Source organism: Rattus norvegicus, chromosome 3, assembly GCF_036323735.1.
Source record: "Rattus norvegicus strain BN/NHsdMcwi chromosome 3, GRCr8, whole genome shotgun sequence".
Lineage (NCBI taxonomy): Eukaryota > Metazoa > Chordata > Mammalia > Rodentia > Muridae > Rattus > Rattus norvegicus.
In genome coordinates, this window is record NC_086021.1 from 124,852,456 (window position 1) to 124,875,870 (window position 23,415).

Sequence of the window (23,415 nt, forward strand, 5' to 3'; positions counted from 1 at the left end):
ACAGGGTTCTCATTTCTTACCTCATACTGGCCTCAAATTCATGGTCTTCCTGCCTCAGCCTTCCTGGTTCTGGAATTACAAACATGCACCATCACACCCACCAATAAGTTTTTGTACATACACTTTTTCTTTTGCTACCTCATTTTTCTGCTCTTTGAGCTTTGAAGTCCCATTCTCTTTTGCTGCAGAAAGAGAATGGCATTTCTCAGACAGAAGTTAATTTCCTAGTTGTGACTCATGTTATCCTGAATAAGTCTTGGCTGACTACCATAACCATTAGACCATTACTAAGTGATGGTTGATTGTTATATTACATTTATATTTTTACCACATCTGCCCTGTACCTCTTATATGGATACAGACACGGAAGTTGAGGGATAAAAACATGGCTAAGCCCACAGATCTGGTAGGTGGGAAATGCTGGTAGTATTTGAACATGGATTTTCTGTTTCTTGTGTTAAAACCAGTGGGACCAGCCTAACTTTCTCAGCATAGTTACTCCATCTTGGAAATGGAGATGTGTGTAAAGGGGTAATGAGAAAAAGAGCTTGAGAGGTCTGCATCTAAATATGAGCGTATTTAGTATGAGCAAGGTAAGACCTTGCTAGTCATCCTCCGTCAACCTAGATCTTCGTATGCCGTTGCACACATCCGGTTCATAAATTGGAACTCCACCTGGATGTGGAATTTTCCATGTGACTCTGTCTCACAAGGGCTTCACACATCTCAGCTTTTGTCACAGTAGCTGCCACCTGGCACATACAGATTCTGGATGCAGTTTGATTTCGGCTGTTATGGGGTCTTTCTCCTTTTGGATACTCGTAGGAGGATGACATCCTGATGTCCTATGGCCTCACATGTCACATTATTCCTCTCATGGTTGTGTCTAGCCACCACAAACAACTGCACCCGTGGGACAGTCCAACATGTTTACAAACCCTGCAGGCATCTGTTGGGGTGCTCTCTGTGAAGGCAGTCTCTGTACATTCAACTGTTGCTTGCTGTGCAGGCAGAGAGCTGGCCTCATATTTTAGAAGCATACACCTTCCCCACTTGCTGTTTGGTTTAATAAAGAGCTGACGACCAAAGTAGAGGGTGGGATTTCCAGGCAGAAAAAGTGTCTCTTTGAGGGAACAAATCAGGTATGGGAGATTCACCAGTGGGACAGGAAGGTGGCTTAGACCTGAACAGGTACAGAGAGGTAAAGAACTAGACACATGGCACGTCATGGACTAGAACAGTCAGGTTAAATTTAAATAGAGCTACCTGAGACTCTGGCCAGCTAAAGGCCTAAGCCATAATGAATATTAATATGGCTCAGTGTCATTATTTAACCACTGGTGTGCCCAGAAGTCCCTGCTATAGGTATTCTGGTGTCTCTTCTCCTTGTCGGCTACCCATGTGTATTACACATGCAGATAAGAATGGGAAGATGGGAGGGGCAAGCAAGCAGGGGATTTCTTGACTTCCAGATTTATTTGTTTATTTATTTTTAAATTGAGATTAGGCCTTTCAACAGTCCAGGCTTCCTTTGAACCCAATATGTAGGCAAAGACAACCTTAAACTTCTGATCCTCCTGCCTCAACTTCTGGAGCTAAGATTGGCTACCATGTCAAATTTATTGCAGTACTAGGAATGGAACCCAAGTGTTCATGCATGCTAGGCCAGCACTCTATTCACCAAGCAGCGTCCTTAGCTTACTTATAAAGACTGTATTCAGAACCATTTAATTTAGCTAGTCTTGGAATTCCACTCAGAGGGACTTTCCCACTGGTCCCTGGAAACAGAGTTTATCTACTTCAGGTAGTTTATAAGAAAGTTCACTCCAGGCCTTTTTATAAGTTAGCCTTTGTGGTAATCACCAAATCCCCAGGGAGAGTCAATAATCTACTCTTTGGATGTTTCCTTAACATAAACAGAGAAGTTCTCACAGATTGTGTTTAAAGAAAACCTTCTGGCCCAGGCTGGGCTTGCTGGTCTGACTGCTGGAGTTCCTTGCTTCATGCTGAAGTGTGAGCAGCTCAGCTCTCTGACATGCAGATCAGATGGGCTTTGGTGAGTGTGTCTCTGGTACACAAACAATGGGGAAAGGTCAGTTGGTAATATTCTATGAATAGAATTTTTGCCCCGCCCATATTTATGTTTGGGGGTCAAATGACTTCCAGACTCATCTCCAGAAGCTTTGGCCCAAAGGAACATTCTATCTTCTAAAGTTCTTCTCCAAGTTCCCTATATATTTTGCTGTCTGTTTGTTTTGAATGAACAATTTCTTTGGTCTACACGGCAGTGGCTGTTTTGTTGAGGATGTCCTTTCCTCCTTGGTGTTATAATCATATACTCCACTGTTATAATTAATTAGCTGTGTGAGGGCTTTCTCCTATTTATCTGTACAGTCTTGACGTGCTGGAGCTAGTTTTCTTTCTTAGTGAAACATCAAAGTAGCTTTGAAGCAGTAAAAGAGGGCTCTTGACAGCTGCACTAAAATCTGACAGTAGGCTGGAGAGTTAGCTCAGCAGGGAGGAGTATTAGCTGCTCATGTTGAAGACCTGGCTTCTGTTATCAGCCCCCACATGGTGGCCTAAAACTGCTTTTCACTCCAGGTCCACGGATCCAGCACTCTTTTCCAGCCTATAACGGCAGCAGATGCAGTACATATACATATAGTCAGGACAAAATCCATACATGTAAAATAAAAATAAATGCATCTTTTAATAAAGTTGATGGTAATGATGATGGGGTAGAGTTTGTACCTCATCTTTTTACTTCCATGGTAAATATTGGGACAGATGTAAATTTACTAAGGTATGAAAGTTCACTTTTAGTTTCAAGATGTCAGCTGCATGGGCATCTTTCCTTTTGAGCTTTTTTCCCCTTTAGATACTGTATCTTGGACTACTTAATAAATGAGACCATTACAGAGACGGGGTCCCTGAAAGATTATGAAGGTTTGCGCTGAGCCCTACCCTCAGTCACCTTGTTCTCCACCATGGAATTTGGACTTAGCTGCTTTGGAATCACCAGATAATGACCCCAGATCCTTCAGAGGCAGAAACATGAAATGCTCTATCGAGAGTTGGAAGGTGTGACTCTAGGCTTGTGGATGGTGGCATGTGCCCTGCTCAGCGTTTTTTGTCATCGTCAATATATATTAGCAAATGACACACCAGTATTCATCAGGAGCTTCACTGCCACTGAGTTACCTTTCTCATGATTGAAAAGTATCTCATCCTGGAGCTAGTAACTAGGTAGATGTTTTCATTCACTGGGAGTCCTGGTCTGGAATGTTTCTATATAGTCTAATTTACTGAATAATTGCTACACGATGTAAAAGTACTCTGGGATTGAGAGTAGGGTATTTGACTTGTATGTTTACTTTTTGCCTGGCATTGTCTTGGTTTTCTATTTAGCAAAGAAACCACACAGTTGTTCATGAATTTAACATAATTCTATCTTTACAGTTCTTGCTAGTGGAAGAGACTGGCAAGTTCATCAAACCATCTTCAATTAGCTGATAGGAGCTTCATAAACTTCCTAGGGACTGATAAATTAGGCCATAGGTAAAAAAACGACCCACATTTGAGTCAGTTTTAAAGTTCGAGATTTGGCATCATGTAAAATGATCATTATTAATTAAAAGGAATGCTAGCATCTTATAGTAGCACTGTGTGTGTGTGTGTGTGTGTGTGTGTGTGTGTGTGTGTGTGTCCATGTGCATGTAAACTAATGGCCATTTAGAGTATTTTATGCTAATTATGACAGCACTGTTAGCTTGGGCATAAGATTTGGTGGCAACTAGCCTATGGACTGAATAATAGTAGCCCATGTAATATTACCCAGTGTGTTTAGCTTCCCTCCAAAGCAGCAAAAGCAGGGTCCTCCTTGAGCCATAGTAGAATTTAATGTGTTAACTTTCCTTCCAGTGACTAGAGATATCAGTGAGAAAGTACAAGATCTGGGCTGTGTCATTACAAGTGGTCTGTGGCCTGCTTCTTTGTATCTGTATTCTGACACTAGAAACTAAAGAAATCAAATGCCCATTATCAGTTGTTAACACAGTTATGTCCTGCTTCTTGGAGTTTTGGGTTTTGTCTTAGGCATATGTCTCCAACAGCCAGGGCTGGGCCTCTTTCCGGGTCTTCTCTCCGAGGTCTGAGGTGTTCTTCGGAGAGCATCTGTACAACCAACTTCTTCTTCAGTGAGTTACTTTCCTAAGTGGTTAGGGTAAAGCAGAGGACCCACATGGGAAATGGCATGCTTTGCCTGTCTGTAACATGTCTTCTCCAAAGTCAGATATAGTTGGAATTTGCTAGTCTCTGGGGTCGGCAGACATTCTTACCTCTTGTCCATCCATGATGTAGACCCCTGGCAGGAGGCTGAGCTCTAACAATCGCCCCAACAATCGCCCAGAACCAGCTTCATTGCAGATTCACCTTATGGCCTATGTTATGTTCTCACTTGTTTTGGCACAGGGTCTTGTGTAGGCTGGGGTAGTCCTGAACTTTCTATGCTCTGCCTCTGAGTGCATGGATAGTGCTCAAGACTCCAGGCACACACCGAGACACCAGGCTCTGCTGTTCTTATTTACCTGTGTACAGAGCTGGTACCTGCCAGGAGCCCAGGCAGGAGTGTGACTTTGAGCTCAGCATCTCACTGCTGTGAGAACCCTGACATGGCCAGGGGCTTCTCAAGTCAAAGGGAGTGTTAGCGTGTCTTTCCTGAGGACACTCTCAGTTCTCAAGCTCTTTGATGGGACAAAAGCAGTGAGATGAGAGAAAGGGGGAGCTTGCAGATGAAAGAAGGCAGAAGTATGGATCTCTAAGATCTCTTCCCTTTTGCCCTTGATCCCACCCACACCTCTGTGCCTACCTAGCACTCCCACTTATTTGCTATGTGATCTTGGGCAAGCAGACCTCTCTAGGTCTCCATTTCCTTACCATTTATTGGCACGGGCAACAACATCTATAGAGTGATTTCATTTTAAGAATTAAATCTGTGTACTTTCAAACTTCTGGCATCAGGTAGGCTCCAACGCCAATAAACACGAATATTGTCTTCTTTTATTTTTGTCTTCCCAAAACCATCATGAAACTGGGTCTTTCCTAGAACCTGAGCTAGCCCAGGTGTTCTGATCCGGGGCTAGAAAGTCAAAGTCAAAAGCAGCTTTCACAATATCACTGCTATTCTACTTAGAACAGGAAATAGTGAAGTGGGGACTTTTCTTCACATCTCTAAAGCTGAGGGTGACAGAAAGAAAGATGGGAGGATCCAGACTACTGCATGCTATGCCCTTTTCTCTCACTTGTTCACTTCTTTCTATGTCTGGGGTGCTCTCAAATCTCTCTTCCCCTTGCTCGTGAAATGTCTTCCAAATTTCCATTCTGCTTTGAGTTTCATGTATCTGTCCTGCAGTTTAACAGTGTGCTCTTCTTTTGTCTCTTCATCCGGTGACAGAGTTGATGATGGCTGGGAGCTTTGTTTTCAACACCTTCCTGAATTCAGCAAGCATCCCCATTGCCAACAGAGCCCAGCATTGAGATGCTTGTGCACTTGCCATTGGTTGCCATGGCAACACCTGTTTCTTCTCAGAGGGCAGCATGCACCACCAGACTAAAGTCTAATTTTATCAGGGGCACCTCGCCTCTTCTCATCATAGGGTTGGTAATGAACCCTTAACCTTTGAACTTCGGCCCTTAGAGCGATGTATTTTTCTCTTCCTTTTAGCCTATAAAAATGGCATGCTTTCACTGCCATCGTCTTTTGGATTACTTTATAAAGTTTCAAGGAGTCACCCACGCTGTCTCTCTCCCAAGGCTTCTAAAGGTGGTTGATGCATGGACTTCCCAATAACCATGCCTCTATTTTCCAAACGGATGTCCGAAACTCCTGATCTTTTTCACATTTCATGTATCACTGTAAGTCAAGAATTCTTCCAAATTAAAAACAATCCCATGAGCCAAGGTCCATCTGACCTGTTTTCTATAGTCCGGTGCAAGCCCCTGCCTTATATTTTACATTCCTCCAAAGCCAAATGATACCAAAACACTTGAAAAACACCCCTGTTTCTGAACCACCCAGCTCTGTTTTGTAATTCGGGCTTATTCAGCAGACTGGCTGCTAGTGGAGGGCACTAGTTTCTGGGCGACTCTGTGGGCTATTTAAAACACACGGAGGCATCTCCAAGGCGGCTTTGTCAAAAGCCAAGGACATTTTTTCGGCAGAGGCTCTAAGCTTGTTGCCACATGAACAAACAGAAGAGGTTCGCTTTAGCTTCCTGGTGTTTTTTGGATTGACAGAAAATGCTAAGGGGAACAGAAGCCAACAGGGCAGCCTGGGGCAACTGGAAGCCCTGGAGGAAGCAGAGGATTGTTGGCACTGGCTCCTTGCTCAGGGCGAGGTTGTGAAAGTGTGAGCCGTGAACAAACGTCTGGAAAAGCTCTCCGCTGGACATTTTGCCCTTGGCCTAGGAGGCTGGACCATGTAGGGCTAAAGAGCATTTACCTTGGATTCCTTGCTTCTGTGAGTAGAGCCTACTGCTGAGAACACAGGAAATGACTTGTGAGCCTGGTAAAAGCGGCCGGAGTCTGACCCCACCTAGGGCTGTCAGAGCGAGCTCTTCGCGTGAATTCCATAGGTGGGCAGTTTTGAGAAGCTCCTTAGGGACTTTCAGTGTCGTTTTGATTATATTTCTTTCTGGCCAGGAGATTCATACATATAGTCACAATGGGTGACCAGTGATTGCAACCGGCGAGTAGTTCAGGTTTCTTCTGAGTATGAGATTCTTTTTTTTACCTTCCATAAATACCTTTTGTTTTTGTTTTGGGTTTTTGTTTTTGGTTGGTGTGTGTGTGTGTGTGTGTGTGTGTGTGTGTGTGTGTGTGTGTGTGTTTCTGTTTGTAATTACACTCTTTCCCCACCTAACTTCTTTTCTTTACAGTAGTGAAAGGAGTTAGATGAAAAAAATATATATGTACATTCATGTCTGTGTATAGTATATATATCTATATATGTGTAAAGTTTAATATATAAGCAGATCACATATTTTTTTTCTTTCTTTCTTTTTTTTATTAACTTGAGTATTTCTTATATACATTTCAAGTGTTATTCCCTTTCCCGGTTTCCGGGCAAACATCCCCCTCCCCCCTCCCCTTCCTTATGGGTGTTCCCCTCCCAACCCTCCCCCCATTGCCGCCCTCCCCCCATAGTCTAGTTCACTGGAGGTTCAGACTTAGCAGGACCCAGGGCTTCCCCTTCCACTGGTGCTCTTACTAGGATATGCATTGCTACCTATGGGGACAGAGTCCAGGGTCAGTCCATGTACAGTCTTTAGGTAGTGGCTTAGTCCCTGGAAGCTCTGGTTGCTTGACATTGTTGTACTTTTGGGGTCTCGAGCCCCTTCAAGCTCTTCCAGTTCTTTCTCTGATTCCTTCAACGGGGGACTTATTCTCAGTTCAGTGGTTTGCTGCTGGCATTCGCCTCTGTATTTGCTGTATTCTGGCTGTGTCTCTCAGGAGCGATCTACATCCGGCTCCTGTCGGTCTGCACTTCTTTGCTTCATCCATCTTGTCTAATTGGGTGGCTGTATATGTATGGGCCACATGTGGGGCAGGCTCTGAATGGGTGTTCCTTCAGTCTCTGTTTTAATCTTTGCCTCTCCCTTCCCTGCCAAGGGTATTCTTTTTCCTCATTTAAAGAAGGAGTGAAGCATTCACATTTTGATCATCCGTCTTGAGTTTCGTTTGTTCTAGGGATCTAGGGTAATTCAAGCATTTGGGCTAATAGCCACTTATCAATGAGTGCATACCATGTATGTCTTTCTGTGATTGGGGCAGATCACATATTTTGAAATAAATTTATAATAGCAAGAGTCTACCCTGATGTTAATAAGCATCTTTTCTCCCTATGTAGTCAAGCAGTGCTAGTATGTACAATATTGAGCTCCATATTTAAATCCAGGGTGCAGCTATCGTCTTTCTAGTCATGATTTTATCATGTGATTTTATCTATTTATTTATTTAACACATATTATTATTATTATTATTATTATTATTATTATTATTATTATCTGTATTTCTTATTGTGTAGGGGCCACATACTTTCCATGGCACACATGTAGATGTCAGGGGACAACTTGTATGAGTCACTTCTCCCCTTTTATGATTTAGTTTCCACAGATCAAACTCAGGTTCTCAATCTTGACAGCAAATGTCTTCACCCACCGAGCCATCTTGATGGCCCGTTAGCTAATTCTTTTGCTGGCCCATTGGTCAAAGCTTACAGCCTCCTCAAAAACACAGATTCTTTACCCTACAAAGTGAGAATGTCAGGGTGATGCCCTTGAATCATCTGTAAGGTTATCATGAAATCCTTTGCACTAAAAGTCCTGCCGGACATCATCTGCAGCAAGACACACGGAAGAATGGATTTTCTATCTACATTTTACATTTAACCTCTTTCCTAGGTTATAGGGTCTATGCTAAGAGCTTAAAATAAGATCAAAACTTATTTTTGAACTACCCACACTGTTGCCCTATCCTACACAAAAATGGTCTAGAAATGGCTGATGATCACATTTGTTAGGGAAGTTGGTAGGGAAAACTAAGGCCGCTCCCCAGAGTGTTCTGTGGAACACCAGTGTCCAGAGTGGACCTTAAAGGGGAGGTTCTGGGATTAAAGAAATTTAGAGCCAAGGCATGGCCCAGCCCCTCTCATAATGACTCATATATTACTGTTAAAAAGTTTCACAAGTCAGCTGGCAAACTACTCAGCATAAGGTTTAATACAGTTTGCCAAATAATTGCCTGGACCCAGGCTGTCCAAGGATCGATAGTACAAGGTTCAGTTTCAAGGAACCCACGTGGGGAAAACATTACTCACTTTCCAGAAGCCTGGAGTAGTTCCTGTGAAGAATGTGATAGTATCTACCCAAATTCTCCCAGGGATGCTGAGGCGAATGATGTCCATATCACCTATTCTATGGTTCCTTGACCACCACAAAATCTATGAACTTGTCTGACTGTGAGTGGATTTTGGGGAGTACAAAGAATTCAAGAAAGGTATGAAGAGTTTACTAGGTAATGCGGCAGAAGATGAGGGAGAAGTTGTGTGGTTCATCATAGCAAGGAAGGCAGGTAGGACAGACACAGGGAAACCACCGGGAAGGGCAACGTTTGGCTCAACAGATCCAATGTGATCCAGCATTAATACAGACATGCTTACTTCTAGGATATTGTTTCTTTTGGGGGTCAGTTCATCAAGGACACTAGAGACTGAATCTAGGAGGGATGTTAGAGATCAAAAAGTCTAGATATGGTGAGTGGATTCCACACAGGATACAATGGCTGCCTAGAGTGCTGGACTGAGGGCACTCAAGTTGTATACTGGCTCAACAGGTAAAGGTCTAACTTTTAATGAGGATGACCACACATAAGACACATTATAAAGTGAGCAGCAAACTTGCCATTAGGCACTCGAGTAGGCTACTATTTGCAGGCATGTTCATTCTCTTTCCCTAGTGCACATCGCGTGACTGGTTCCTTTCTCCTTTCTTACTTCTAAGGTCTGAATATCATGACTAATACTAAAAAGGTACAGGAATGATCTGAGTCTTTAATGAAATCTCAAGCTGATTGAGTTGTGCAATAATTTACCAACTTTGATTAAATGATGAGAACTAAGGAAAAAGAGATGGAGCTTGTGGCGTAATATAATGGCCAAGGCTTTCTTTACATAATATATGCTAAAACTTTACTATGCTTGTCCTCTTTGGTAAGCAAGTGAGTCTTAAGGCTACATTTTATAACAATATGTAGCTGTAGTTCATTATTTGTACTTATAACAAACACTTTTTGCATCATCCGTAACATTGACAATTTGCTTTCACTAGAACTGTGAAAGAAATGTAAATATTTCTCACAGGCAGAGACTCTAAAACAATGGCTCATGTTTACCATCCCAAAAGGTGATAGGCAGGAGGATGGTTTGGGCCACAAAGTGAGTACCTGTGTAACTAGGGCTACATAGAAAGACTCTGTTCACTTCCCCTCCATAACAGTAACAAATGAATGAAATAAAAATTGAAAAGTTAATTAGAATAAATATGAATTTGTTTTTAAACATTTGGGCAATATGTGAGAAATAAGTCAGAGTCTGGTTTCCTGGTTCTTAGCTTTTTAGTCTCACTCTTGTCTTTAGAGGTGGCCATGCTTAAATGCTTCCTGTTTATTTTCTTTATATTATAGCCATAGGTGTGTGTCCTTCATGTCTTTCTGTGATGGAGTATCTCATAAAACTACATATTTATTTCTTGTAGGAAGAACTCATTTTATCCACATCAGAACAACCCATTGCTGAAAATGCCATCACTAATTATTAATTTCATTGTTTTTGTTTGAGTCAGAATGTCGTGTAGGCTACCCTTGAACTTTCTGTGTAGCCAGGATGATCATAGCCCTCCTGATCTCTCTCCTTTCACCTCCTAAGTGCTGAGTTTATAGGATCATGTCTCATGACTGGGAACCAACCTGCCTTTAAGAGTTAGCCTTAGACAGTTTTTCCTAAACTCTTCAAATCGAGTCTCATAATAAAGTCAGTTAGAAATGTGCTTGAGGTGGTAGTCAGCCTCATAGGAGAAAGGTCAATAACAGGAAGGGTATATCTAAAGGGCATTTATCATGTGTGGCAAAAAATTAAAAAAAATCCTGTTAAGAATTTGCTGCTAATTCATCTACTCTTGGCAATATCTAGTTAGGGTGGTTACTAGTCAAAGCTACCAAGTGAGTAATTCATGTTCAGAGTGACTGAGTCACTTGCCCGGTGTCCTACAGGTTGTAAATGTCAGAGCTGAGAGTCAGGCCCAGGTATGATGAGTCCTCCAATCTGCAGTGTCCAAATCCTTGGATGTTTGTTTAATAAGGGAAAAGAATCCATTGAGACAATTAGTCAGCTTGGTGGCCTGGAGACACTTACCCTCACACCCTGTTGGGCAATTACTGAGAAAACCAGAATCTAAATGGCTGGACTGACACGCTGCTTCCGCTCTCCCTTCTTCAGACCGTAGTAAACTTGCAGACTATTGCTCTGTCTTTTCTTAGTTTTGCTGCTGTGACAAACACACAAACAACTTAAAGGGGTAAAGGTTTAGGTTGGCTCGTGGTTTCAACTCACTACAGTGGGAAGGTGTTGCAGACTTGATCACACTGTGAACCTCAAGATTGTGTTATTTACTGAAAAAGCTGTTAATGGTTGTGGTGTGGGTCAGCCCTTAGTACACATCTTTATTCCCTCTGACTGGAATACAGACATGCCCTTAGTAAGCACTGGAGTTGAAAAGTGATGTCTAATTGTGTGGCAGAAAAAGTGACAGCTCAGTGAAAGGTTTGACAGAATAGGACATACCCAACGCTCATGAGAAGAGAGAGGGTAGGAGAGTTACTTAGGAGGGACACTGCAGAGAGAGGAAGGAGGTGGTTTTCCTGGGATAGTTTTACAGTAACAGTTGAAAAGAGAACGAGCCAGAGAATGAGGAGATAGAAGGCAGATTTCCAGAGTTAGTATGAGGCCAAGTAGAGCAATTCAGGAGAAACTGAGAGAAGCCAGATCAAATCAGTCAGCCTGGAGAGGAGTTTGAGCCAGAGCAGCTGAGTTGAACCAGCCAGCCAGAGTTCAGAAAGAACAAGAAAGGGTGAGCTTAGTCATCAGCAAGTGTCAGAGGCTGAGAACATTCTAGGCCTAGATAAGATTGTACAGAGGCTGGAAGCTTCCAAGACTAGGCCTAGGTTAGCAGACTGAGGCAGTAAGCCTCCAAGACAACAATTACTACAGGAGAATACAAGTTATTTTTACAGGAAGGGATAGTGAAGCTCATGGCAACGGAGTTTGTGACCAGGGCTCCTTCTATTGCTGTAGCAGACAGAAAGTGGAGAGCAGTGCAGAAGGAACAGGAGCGGGTACACCGGGTGTGACCTTCACAGGGCTGCCCCTAATGATTTGCTTCCACCACCCAGGCTGAAATAGCACCAGCAGCAGATTAGAATTTCAAACAACAACGTTTAAGGGACAGTTAAGACTTATACCACAATAGCTCTGTAGGCGTACAGGGTTCATTTTGTTCCCATTATTGGTCAGTATAAATGCCTCGCTGTAAGTTCTCATCTCCCCACTCCATCTACCCTCTCCTGGTGCAGTGCTCCTTGAGGAGCTGGCCTCTTGGGTTCTGCTAACCAGAGGGTTCTCTTTCCTTTGGCTTCCAGGTGGGTTTGTCCACTGCCTTGAGAAAAGGTCGGAGCACTTCATCCTCCAGTTTTCCTCCAGTTGCAGGTACTTTCCAGTGGTTAGAGTCCTACATCCAGACCCCAGCTCCTGCTAGCTGACTTTCTTCCACATCCTCAGCCCTCCCCCCATTTTCCGGCACACTCAGGCCTCGGGGAAGTAACAGTGTTCTATTCTTACCATCCCAGGTGCACTATCAGCTCTTGTTGGTTTAACACAACCTTGCCTCTGCTCTCATAAATGCCCTTTCATAGCTGCCTCTAATTATCCCTTCTGACTGTGGCATCTGTTTGCTCCTGGGGACATGATTGATCTAGTAAGTAAAACCAGGTTTTGTTCCCGAAAGCAGATCCTCAGAATGAGATTCTGGGATTACATTGCTCACGTATTTGATGAGGGCACAGATACTCAGCTTGCCAGGGTGGAGTGGATAATGGGGTATGCAGTGAAATAACATTACTCAAATTATCAGCAGCTGCTGCAAGGGACGGAGTGCAGCAGGCAGGAAGGCATTGGGAGACCACATTTTTTTAGTTGTATTTTCAGGTGACTTAGGTTACAGGGCTCGTGCTGTGGGCTACAGCTTATGAAGTCCTAGAGAGCACAAATGGAAGGAAAAGGACAAATTATTCTTGAATGATCAACCAAGGACACAGGTGGGAAGTTAAAAGGAGACCTACTTAATCTCTTACCTTTGATAGCTTCAGGACAAATCTATCCCAAAGGTAGCTTTAAATTAATTTCTCCTCTGTAGTTATGGGTCAAACATAACTACAGATTAGTTCCATTCTAGAGGGGACCGTTGTTGTGTAATTGGATCCATTCCAATCTAGAGTCAGCCACCATTCCCCCCCCCTTATATTATTGCCTATGTATTCCAAACAGGTCCTTACCTTCAAATGTATTATTTTCCCTGTGCCATCACCTTTAACTTACTACATGGCAAATAAAGTGTGGTTACGGATTGGTTCATGCTCATCAATTTCATGGTCTAAGCATTCATGTGATTGCAGAATGAACAACTACTACTGGTTCGGTTTCAATTACAGGGCTATAATCACCAGGAAGGCTGAGAGCTGTGTTTCAGGTCAGAGGTAAAATGAAGGTGCCGTCTCATGGGCTGCCAGGGTGTGGCTCAGAATTGAGATATGTGGGGAGAGTAAATCGCTCTCACTAGTATGTCTCAGAACTCACTTCAAGGATTTTAGATTTCCATCTCTATCTACAACTTGGACCTGGCACTTTGAGATGTTCTAGGCGCAGTGGAAGGATTCTCCTAAGGAGTGAAAGCTGTGTGTCCTGGCTTGTTTTCTATTGGAGTGATGAGCACCAAAAGGCGCGTGGGAAGAGAGGCTTTACTCGGCTTATACATCCCGATTTCAGTTCATCACTAAGGGAAGTCAGGGCTGGAACAAGGGCAGGGCAGGAGTCTGGTCATAGTTACTGAAGCAGAGTCTTTGCAGTTATGCTGCTTACTGGCTAGCCTTACTATTGCTGGAATCATGCTGCACACTAGCTAGCCTTCTTTTGCTTACTTGGTTTGCTTTTGTACACCGCTCAGAACCATCTGCTCAGGGGTGATACCACCCACAGAGGGCTGGGTCTGCCTATGTCAATCATTGATCATGAAAATCCTTCATAGACTTGCCCATGGAGAGTCTGATGGAGGCGTTTTCTCAATTGAGTGTCTCTCTTCCTGGATGACTTTAACTTGTATCAAAAGTAACAAAAACCTACCCAGCATATTGAGGATCCATTGAATCAGAACTCTGGGCAGATCAATTCTACAGGCAAAGATCAGGGTGCTATAATGGCTGGGGTGACTGAACTTGCTTCAAAAGATGACTGGGTTTCTGTCACTGTTGAGGCAGCAAGGACTGTTCTGAATTTACTGGCACTTTTCTTAGTGACCGTAACAGACTAATTTATGAGAAACTGTAGCATCCAGTAAATAGATGATAACCATGTGCCTGGGTTTTATCTAGTAGAATTTGAGTCACATCACTCAGGGTTTTTGGTAGAGATGTCGTCTGGCCAAAGTGCTTGCAGAGGATGAAGGGAACAGAGGACGGCTGAAGTCAACTGCTACTCAACCATGGAGAAAATAATGCATGGAAGGGGGCCAAAAGTTATGGTGCTAGGTATCTACTTTCTACCTTTTGCTCTGCTTTCTGCCCTTAAGCAGCTCTGCAGGAGAAGCTGATCTCCATGGGCTATTCTAATAGCCACCCATGAGCTCTGTTGGCAGTTGGAATGACAAGGACAGAAGTGCAGGCTTGCATCCCTTGTTCTCTCCTGGCTGGCCGCAGTGTGGTACCAGGTGCTTTTCTCTCTCCAGGGTTCTTGCTGGACAATCCTGCCCCACAGCTGTAGCTCTCAGGTCTAAACAGCCCATCTCTCTCCTCGTGCCTTCGAGTGTTATGAAGTCTCTCCTACAGCTGGTTTCTGGAGCTCTCCATTAATTTGGCACTGTCTTTTAAGACATCTGTTTCACAAAACTCTCTTCAGTAACCCACTTGCATGAGCCAGTCCTTTCTTACAAGTCCTCTGATTAGTGCGGTGCTCACAACCATTGCCTTCCATTTAAGATAGGGGACTCTCTTTTCTTGTCTCACCCGGCCACATGGGCTTGCATCAAGAACTGCAGGTCAAAATATTTCATCTCACTCCTGTCAGAGTAACTTTTGTTAAATAAACAAACAAACATGGTCTACACTTTGGTAAAAATGCAGGATAGAAAGTCACAAAAAAGTAGTAGCATATATATATATATATATATATATATATATATACATAATTATAGAGAAAGAAATTAGGGAAAATATCCCATTCATAGTAGCTCATAATGTAGGAACAGACTGAACCAAGGCAGTAAAGACCTCTACAATGAAACTGTCAAGATACTGAAAAACAATGTCAAATAAGAACCCACACTATTAAAGAATCTCTTTACTCTGGACTTCAGCATTAATATTATGACAATGACTATTACCAAAATTGAAGTACAGATTTAGTATAATTCTTGTCAAAATCCTAATACTATTCTTTATAGAACTAGAATAAACAATCCAAGAATTCATATGATTGCAAAAGCAATACTAACAAGAAAAAGTCACAGCTGCAGGTGTCAGGATACTTGACTTCAAATTGTACTACAGAGCTATAGTGGCAGACATACTACAGATAGTATGGCACTGGCTTTAGAACAGACAGCTAGATCAAGGAAGCAGAGTATACGACATGGAAATAAACTTATAAAACTATAGCTCCCCCACTTTTTTTAAACAAAGGTGAGATTTTTAAAAGAAAAGAGATCAGCCATTTAACAAGAAATGTTGACCAAAACCAAAACCAGTGATATCCATTAAGAGAAGGGTAAAAGTGTAAGGTAAAAGCTCAAGAAAACCTATTAATCCCTGATCATGAAAACCCACCAATCCCTGCACCTGAAAACCCACCAATCCCTGCACCTGAAAACCCACCAATCCCTGCACCTGAAAACAACCCACCAATCCCTACACCTGAAAACCCACCAATCCTTGACCTCACCCAAGCTCAGAAATTGAAGTCCTACCAATTCTCATTGTAGAAAAATCCACCCTGGAAAGCTCCACACCCCAAGAAAATCCTGTACAAGCTCTGCCTTCTGCTCACTTCCCTGCTGCTTCTCATTCAAGTAGAGACAGTCATTCTCCCGGGTTTTCTCTCTCAATAAATCTCTGGAGTAAGGTTGTTGGGCAGTGTGACATTGTGGTATTCCTTAGTTCCTGATTGCCAGGATATCTCTTGGAGCAGAACTGTAACACTTTTGTTGGGAAAACCATTCTGCAGCAGTCAGAACAGGGCTGTAACACTTCTTCTGTGGGAGAAGCCTTTCTCTTCAGAGCGGCAACACTAACAGAAATTAGATGACCTTTGCTCACATTGTATGAAAGTGTGTCCCTGTATTATTTCCAATTGTCAATTGCTGTGTGGACAGAGGGCTAAGTTCTGAATTGGATTTTGGTATTGTCGTTTCTATGGCCCATCACCAGTTTTCTATACGTAACTACTGTCTTTCCTTCTCTTCCCAAAAGATGCATCTTTGAGATTATCATCTTAAAAAGCAAGCTGTCATTGCAAAGGACAAAGAACTCCCAATGCCGAAGGGCAACCTTTAAGAGATAGATCAGTGTTGTCTTCTTGCTGATTGGTTCAGACAGGAATATGGCTTTTTGTATAATAAAGAGCTGACAGTCAGAACTGGGGCAGGGAGTATGGGAGCAGGACTCTGGGAAGGCAGAGACCCAGACAGAAAGCAAAAGAGGCCAGAAGAAAAAGCAATGGAGCTAGAAGCAGGCAGTGAGAACCACATAGAGAGATGGGATGGTGGAGAAGTCAGCATAAGCTAGTAGCTAGTTGGGAGACTGCCCCACAAAAGGCCAATGGCTTTTACACAGCTAATATAAAAGTGTCTGCATCTTAAATAAACCTCAAGAGGGATCTGCATAAGCCCTGCAATAAAGGCCCATATTTCCACCTGGAAGAAAAGTGATCAAAGGCCTTAATTTAAAACCCAAAAACCTGAAACTGGATGGAGGGAGCATGAGGAATGCGTTTCAAACTAGAGATTAGGTCAAGACTTTCTAAAAAGATGTCTAACTGCACAGGAGACAACTCCATGAATCAACAAATAGGACTGCATGGCACTACAGTCTCTGTACAGCAAAGTAAACAGTCAGCAGAGAAAACAGCCCCCCAAGACAGGAGAAAATCTTTACTAGGTACCAGTTGTACCAGGGAGGGGGTTAATATCCAAAATATGCAAAGAGTTGTACAAATTGAGCACCACGAAACACAACTGCCAAGCAACCTTTAGGTGAAGTGAGCATACAGCTCTCAAGAAACAGGAAGGCCGCGTATTTTAAAAAGTGTTTGACTTTCTCGTCTGCAGAGTAATGCAAATTAGGCTACTTTGAGATAACTGTCACCTCCTCCCAATCAAAATGGCATCATTAAGAAGCCTGACAACAAATTCTAGTGAGGGTGTGGGGAAAGCAAAATCCTTATTCATTGCTGCTGGGAGTGTAAACTAGTACAGTCACCATGGCGATTAGTGTGGGGATTTCACAAAATGCTGAAGACATAACTATCCTATGACCAAGCTAAATCACACCCGAGAATACACTCACAGAAGTCCGTATTCTACCACAGAGGTACTCGCACGTCCATGCTCACTGCTGTCGTGTTCATGGCAGCCGAGAAATAAAATCGGTCTTTCTCTCCATCAGTAGTTGAATGGGTAATGGAAAATGCAGTATCTATAGACATGCTGGAATTTTATTCAGCTATAAAGAAAAATGAAATCATGTAATTTTTAAGACAATGGGCGTGTCTGGAAAGTATAATATCAAGTGAAGTGACTCGGGCACAGAAAGAATAAAGTCACATGTTGTCACTTGTATGGGAACCTGAGCTTGTAATGCATACATGTGCATTAATAAGTGAGCGCTAATGTGAGTAAAGCTTAAAGAACTAGGAGGAAAGCCAACAGAGGGTATAAAAAGGTGTTGAGAAAGGACAAAGGGTGGGCAAAGGCCATGAGACATGAAATAGAAAAAGAGACTTGGGCAGTGGGTGCACGGGATGGAGATGAGAGCAATGGGGGAGATGTGGGGGGCTGAGCTACTAAAAGAGTCTTTGGAAATTTATGCAGTGATGTCAAATACCTTGTATGCTAATTAAAAGTATTAATGCTGAAAGAAAAACTGAACCAGGTAGATAGCCCAGTGGATAAAGTGCTTGCTCTGTAAACATGAGGACCAGAGTTCAGATCCCAGCAGCTGTACCAAGATGCATCCGGGGTTATGATGCACGCTTATGATCCCAGCACTAGGTGGTAGCCACAGGAATAGCTCTTGGGTTTTCTGGCCAGCCAGTAAGCCAAATTATTGAACCTATGGTTGAGTAAGAGACCTTGTCTCAGAAAATAAGGTAAAGAGTGACACTCCCATGTGCACTCATACACACATATGAAGACACACGTGAACATGTGCAAGCACTCAGAGACACACAAACTCCAAAAGCAGGAAGAACAACAAACGACAGCAAATGTTGGTGAGGGTATGGGAGAAAGGCAACATAAAACTAGTACAGTCGGAAGGGAACCAAATCAAAGCACGAAATCAACAAAAATACAGAACTACCATATGATCCAGCTATATCAGTCCTGGGAATAGCATGATTTGAGTCAGTCCTTGCATGTCTGTGTATTTTGAAGCAATATTCACAGTAGTCAAGTTATACAACCAGCCTAGGTTTCCATCAACAGATGAATAGGGAAAACATATGTGTGTATATTAAATATATTATTATATATAGTAATATTATTGTAATATATTGTATTATATATACACATATATTACATAAAATAATATAAAATATAAAAACATTATATATATATGGGTTTCATTCACTTGTAAAGAAGATAAAATGATGTCATCTGTAGTAAAACGGATAAAGTAGGTATCATATTAAATGAAACAAATCAGACTCAAATAATTGTCATGCTTTCTTTCAGTGTGTGTGTGTGTGTGTGTGTGTGTGTGTGTGTGTGTTTGCGTGTGTGCATGTGTGGTATATATCATTAATCCCAGCACTCAGTAGGCAGAGGCAGGTAGATCTCAATGAGTTTGGAGACCCACTTGATCCACATAGTGAGTTCCAGACCATCTAGGGCTGTATAGTGAAACCCTGTCTCCAGTCAGAAACAAAAGAAAATATACTCCACCTCACCATTGAGTCAACTAGCATATTCTTGGCATAGAGGGATATCTCATTGGTTAAAAGCCCTCTCCTGTCATTTTAGATAATTAAACCTGGATTTGATTCCCAACAACCTCTTTCTGGCTTAAGAGCATATGTTACACTATCCCCAGGGGATCTGACCCTGTCTTACCTCTTTGGTTATAGCCATGCATGTGGTGCAAGACATACACAGAGGGAAAAGTCTCCCATACAGAAATAAAAACAGAATCTAAGAAGAGAAAAGGAAGGATAATTACCTATCATTCTGTTCGCATATCCTGAAAGGACAGACATCAAGTCAGCTTCTTTTCTTGGGGCTCCCGACAGTTCTATAACAATTATTATAAGAGCCAATTGACATTTCTTTTTCTCTTAGTTTGGGTGTATTGGCACCACCTTGTCATGAGCCATTCAGGCTCACTGATCTTTCTATTGGCACTGTAGCAAACAAAGTCTACTTAGACAGTCTTCTAATGGTCCTAAAGACAATGGTCTACTGCTGGATTGTTCCTTGTTCATGTGCTCACCCAGGAAAACCTTACCACATAATTGGTCACTCTTCCATGATCTGAAAATGTGAAGCTGAAAAAGACAAAGTCTGTGCCAACATGGGTCAGAGTCTTATAGAACAAGTTCTGGCAAAAAGAAGCCATGTCTCTTTACTACAATATTATTAGTACATTATAGTAGCTCAAAGAACAATTATTACACAAATAAGAGGAATATATATTATAAGAGCTATATAAAATAGGCAAATTACAGTTAGACAGCATGTAGCTGTCTCAATGTGGCTTAACCTCTAAATGTATGAACCTCTGGCCATCCCTTCCCAAACCATCCAGCACAAAATTGTGAACACTCAGTCAAATTTTATTGCCCTTGTGTGCCAACTATCTAAACTCACCAGAAAACCAGTGTGATGGCACACTCCAGAATTGACCTCAGGACTATTTGGAAATGATATCCCTCCCTTCCTTATTCTGTTGGACAGAACCTATTGATGTGCCTGGACCATCTCTGAGACTTTCTAGCTAGTTTCAGCTCTGATTCAACTGGGTTCCTTTCCTCCAAAGCTTTCTTCAAAGGATTCACTTCTTTTCTTCTGGCCCATGCCTTTTTCTTTCCTAATCTGAACTTTCTTTCTCTACTTGTTAGATTACTGTTACCATGACCATAGATCAACCCCGGGCCCACCAGCCTGAGGGAATCTTGTTGACAGACAGGTAGTGTGTCAACAGACTCATTCATTTTGTGAAATGGAAATTGGAAGACGCCTAAATCAACAGAACAGACGATGGAAACCCAAGCTGCTTTTGCCAGACGCAGCCCAGGCCTGGTAGGTCTCCTGAATGGCATTTCCTCTTCTGAAAACACTTTCAGTCCAAGGTCAAAATTTAAAAACGTGCATATTGACACTCTCTCTCAGTGGTGTCTTCTCATTGTAGGGTGGCTAGTGTGTGGTCAGGGTCGTTTGGCTCTTGGTAGTTTGGATTTGAAAACTCTAACATGGGATGGAAAGGCTCAAGGTGGGAAAACCTTGCTCACAGCAGGGTAAAAATCAAAGGAATACTTCATGCTGTGGAAAAGGGTTTCTTATTCCTTAGTGTGAGACTGCGAGCACTCAGGCCCTAGAAAAGGTAATCTGGAAAAAGTGAGGTGTGGGAAGGATGGGGATTTGCACATTGCAATGGAGGATCCATACTTTCTTCTCAGGTTTAAGTGCATGTGGGTGGTGTGTGATTATAAGTGCTCATAAATTGTCTACTCTGATGTTGAGTTCAGCCATATGTGTCAGCAGGAGCTGAGCTGAAGCCCGTAGAGTGGGCCAGAATATACTAGAACTGTGGCCAAACCGACGATATGCCTTGACAAGTCAGAAAAATCAGTGAAAGACATATGAGCACAGCTACTAAAGTAATAGATTTCTTGTCTCTAGTCTCTATACTACGGGGGTGGGCTTCTCCCTTTGGGGTGGGAGAGGTGCTAATGGAGAAAGTGACTTCCTTGTACAGTTGGAAAAACACTGTTTTCTCACTTAGCTCTCCATACATTTGTAGCACCTATCCTGTGAATTGCTGTCAAAGTTCCTGCATCTCTAGTCTGTTTCCTTGTGGATTCCATTGCCAGAGACAGTGTGAGATACATTCGCTATGACAGCTCTCAAAGAACTTATCTTTATTTCTTCTGTTTTAATGAGTAAAAAGGATGCTTCAGAAGGGAAGAACTGAGCATTCCAGATATCTCACTAATGTTCCAATAGTGGCATAGTCAGCCCATAGTAAAGTTATTGAAGGAATGAATGTGAGATGGTTGTGTAGAGTCAAGTACTTGCTAATGGCATTGGGAAGGGCAATGGCAAGTAAATGCTCCGTGGTCTGTGTGGAGCTCTCTGGAAAACAGACTTTAGGAAACAGTAAAGTGAGTTGCATTTTCTGGGCTGAGATCCAACCCTTTATTCTATAGATTAACCCCCATCTGCAGTATAGCTGCCAGGATTGCCTCCCCTTCTATAAATTGTCCGTTTGCTCAGTCAATAGCTGTCCTTTGCTAATGAGGTACCTAGAGGTCCAGAGGGTGTTGTCAATAATCTTCCCTTCCCAGAAATTCCTCTGTGCAAAAGATATTTAATCTCAGGCCCACTCTGAGAAGGGAGGTATGGCTTTACACATCCATTTTCTGCCATGACAATGAACTGTTTAGAATGGACTGCCTCTTTCATCGACATCCACATCTGCTGTGGGGAGTCACGAGGAAGGCCTTCACCTACAGAGCAGCAGTCTAGTCCCACATTGAAGGCCGCTCTGCACTCCCAGCCACAACTACCACCAAGTCTACCAACATCAAGCCAAGGACTACTGCTGCTGGGACTAGCCAGAGCTCAACCCTCCCCTTCCCCGCTTCTGCCCCAGCATCAAGCTAGATGCAGTCCACAGGACCCCAACTTTGTTCTCTGCTCTTCTGCTATTCCCGGAGCACATGGAAGTTCAAGAGCCTAAGAACCCCATGGAGCCAGCCTCATCGCAGGCCTGGAGACCTCCCCAGAGCCAGTTTTGTCTTTCCCACATTTCAGACTGTGCTCTCTTACTCCCAGAGGGGAGCGGTGCTTCCCTATGTCCCAGCACCTGCCCCTGTGAGATAAACTCAGTCAAACTCCCCACATTCTGCCACCTCCCGAAGTAACAATGCCGACAGACATGGGCCAACACAACCCTACAGCCCAGCACCGCTCCAGGAGGTGAAAATGCAGTCTGAGATGTGAGAAGGTTGAATCTGGTATTTCCTAACTTCTGGGCCTCCAGTTGCAGGTGTAGAACCACGCAGAGAAGTCAGGAAAGCAGTGCCAGAGGTCCACGGGCCTGCAACAAGGCCAGGACTGGGGGCTCCCAAACTCCTGGACATCTAGCTGTGCTGGCATCTAACTGGGGAGCAGGCATGGGAGCTCTGTCTTAGCTCAGCGATGATTGTCTTCAGTTTGGCAATGGTTGCCTTGGAGTGCAGAGAGGCCTTCTGTGGGAGACTTAAGCTTGCACTTGGTAGTCAAAGGCCTTCCCTACGCTCCCCACAGAGGTTCTTGATGAAGGATGCAGGCCATGGTTCTAAACTGGTTATTGACTCTGTTTATCATGGAACATGGATGCATACTAACTTCTCAGGCTGCATCCAAGATCAAATACCTTTTGCAGGGTAGAATGTCTGGGAAGGGAAGCTTACTGGCCAAACCCTCAGGGCCTCTAGGTACCGCACTAGCATGGAGAACTCCATTTTGGGCCTACATGACTGCAGTCACATTTCCTTATGTGGAAGTGTGGCACATGTTCCAGGCTAGGAATCTGTCAGGGAGCAGGGAGGCACCTACTGTCTTAGGTATGTACTTACCGAGTTTCTGGGATACCTTACCAAGTTTCCTGGAATGATTTACTGTTCCACAGTTGATGGTGAGAATGTATACCAGTACTGCCACTATGGAAATCAGCATAGGGTCTCTCCAAAACTTAGGAATATACCTATCATATGAGACAGACATACCATTCATGGGCAACCACCCAGAGTACACTCTGTTCTGCCACAGAAATATTTACACATCCATGATAATTGCTGCTCTATTCACAATATCAAGGACATATAATTAGCCTAGATGCCCATCAACAGATGAATGGATATTGAAAAAAATGTGTTCTATATACACAAGAGAATTTTATTAAGCTGCAATAAAAATGAAATTACTAAATTTGCAGGAAAATGGAAGGTCCTGGAGACTATTATAGTAAATGAGCTGATCATGATGAGAAAAACATATTTTATGTGCTCTCTCACCTGTGTATGGGGCCTAGGTTTTGTTGTCTATATGTATGCCTGCATAA

The 23,415-nt window shown here is 42.9% G+C and overlaps 1 long non-coding RNA gene across 2 annotated transcripts in view; it reads left to right on the forward strand.

The window, feature by feature from the left end:
• Positions 1-6,071: 6,071 nt before the first annotated feature.
• The window catches only part of LOC134486427 (uncharacterized), a 48,612-nt gene continuing 31,268 nt past the window's right edge, over positions 6,072-23,415 (forward strand). The window contains exon 1 of one of the 2 annotated variants that reach the window (XR_010065342.1): positions 6,072-6,632. This is a non-coding gene — a long non-coding RNA (uncharacterized LOC134486427). The remainder of the gene's footprint in view (positions 6,633-23,415) is intronic. The other variant, XR_010065343.1, reaches the window with a different exon arrangement.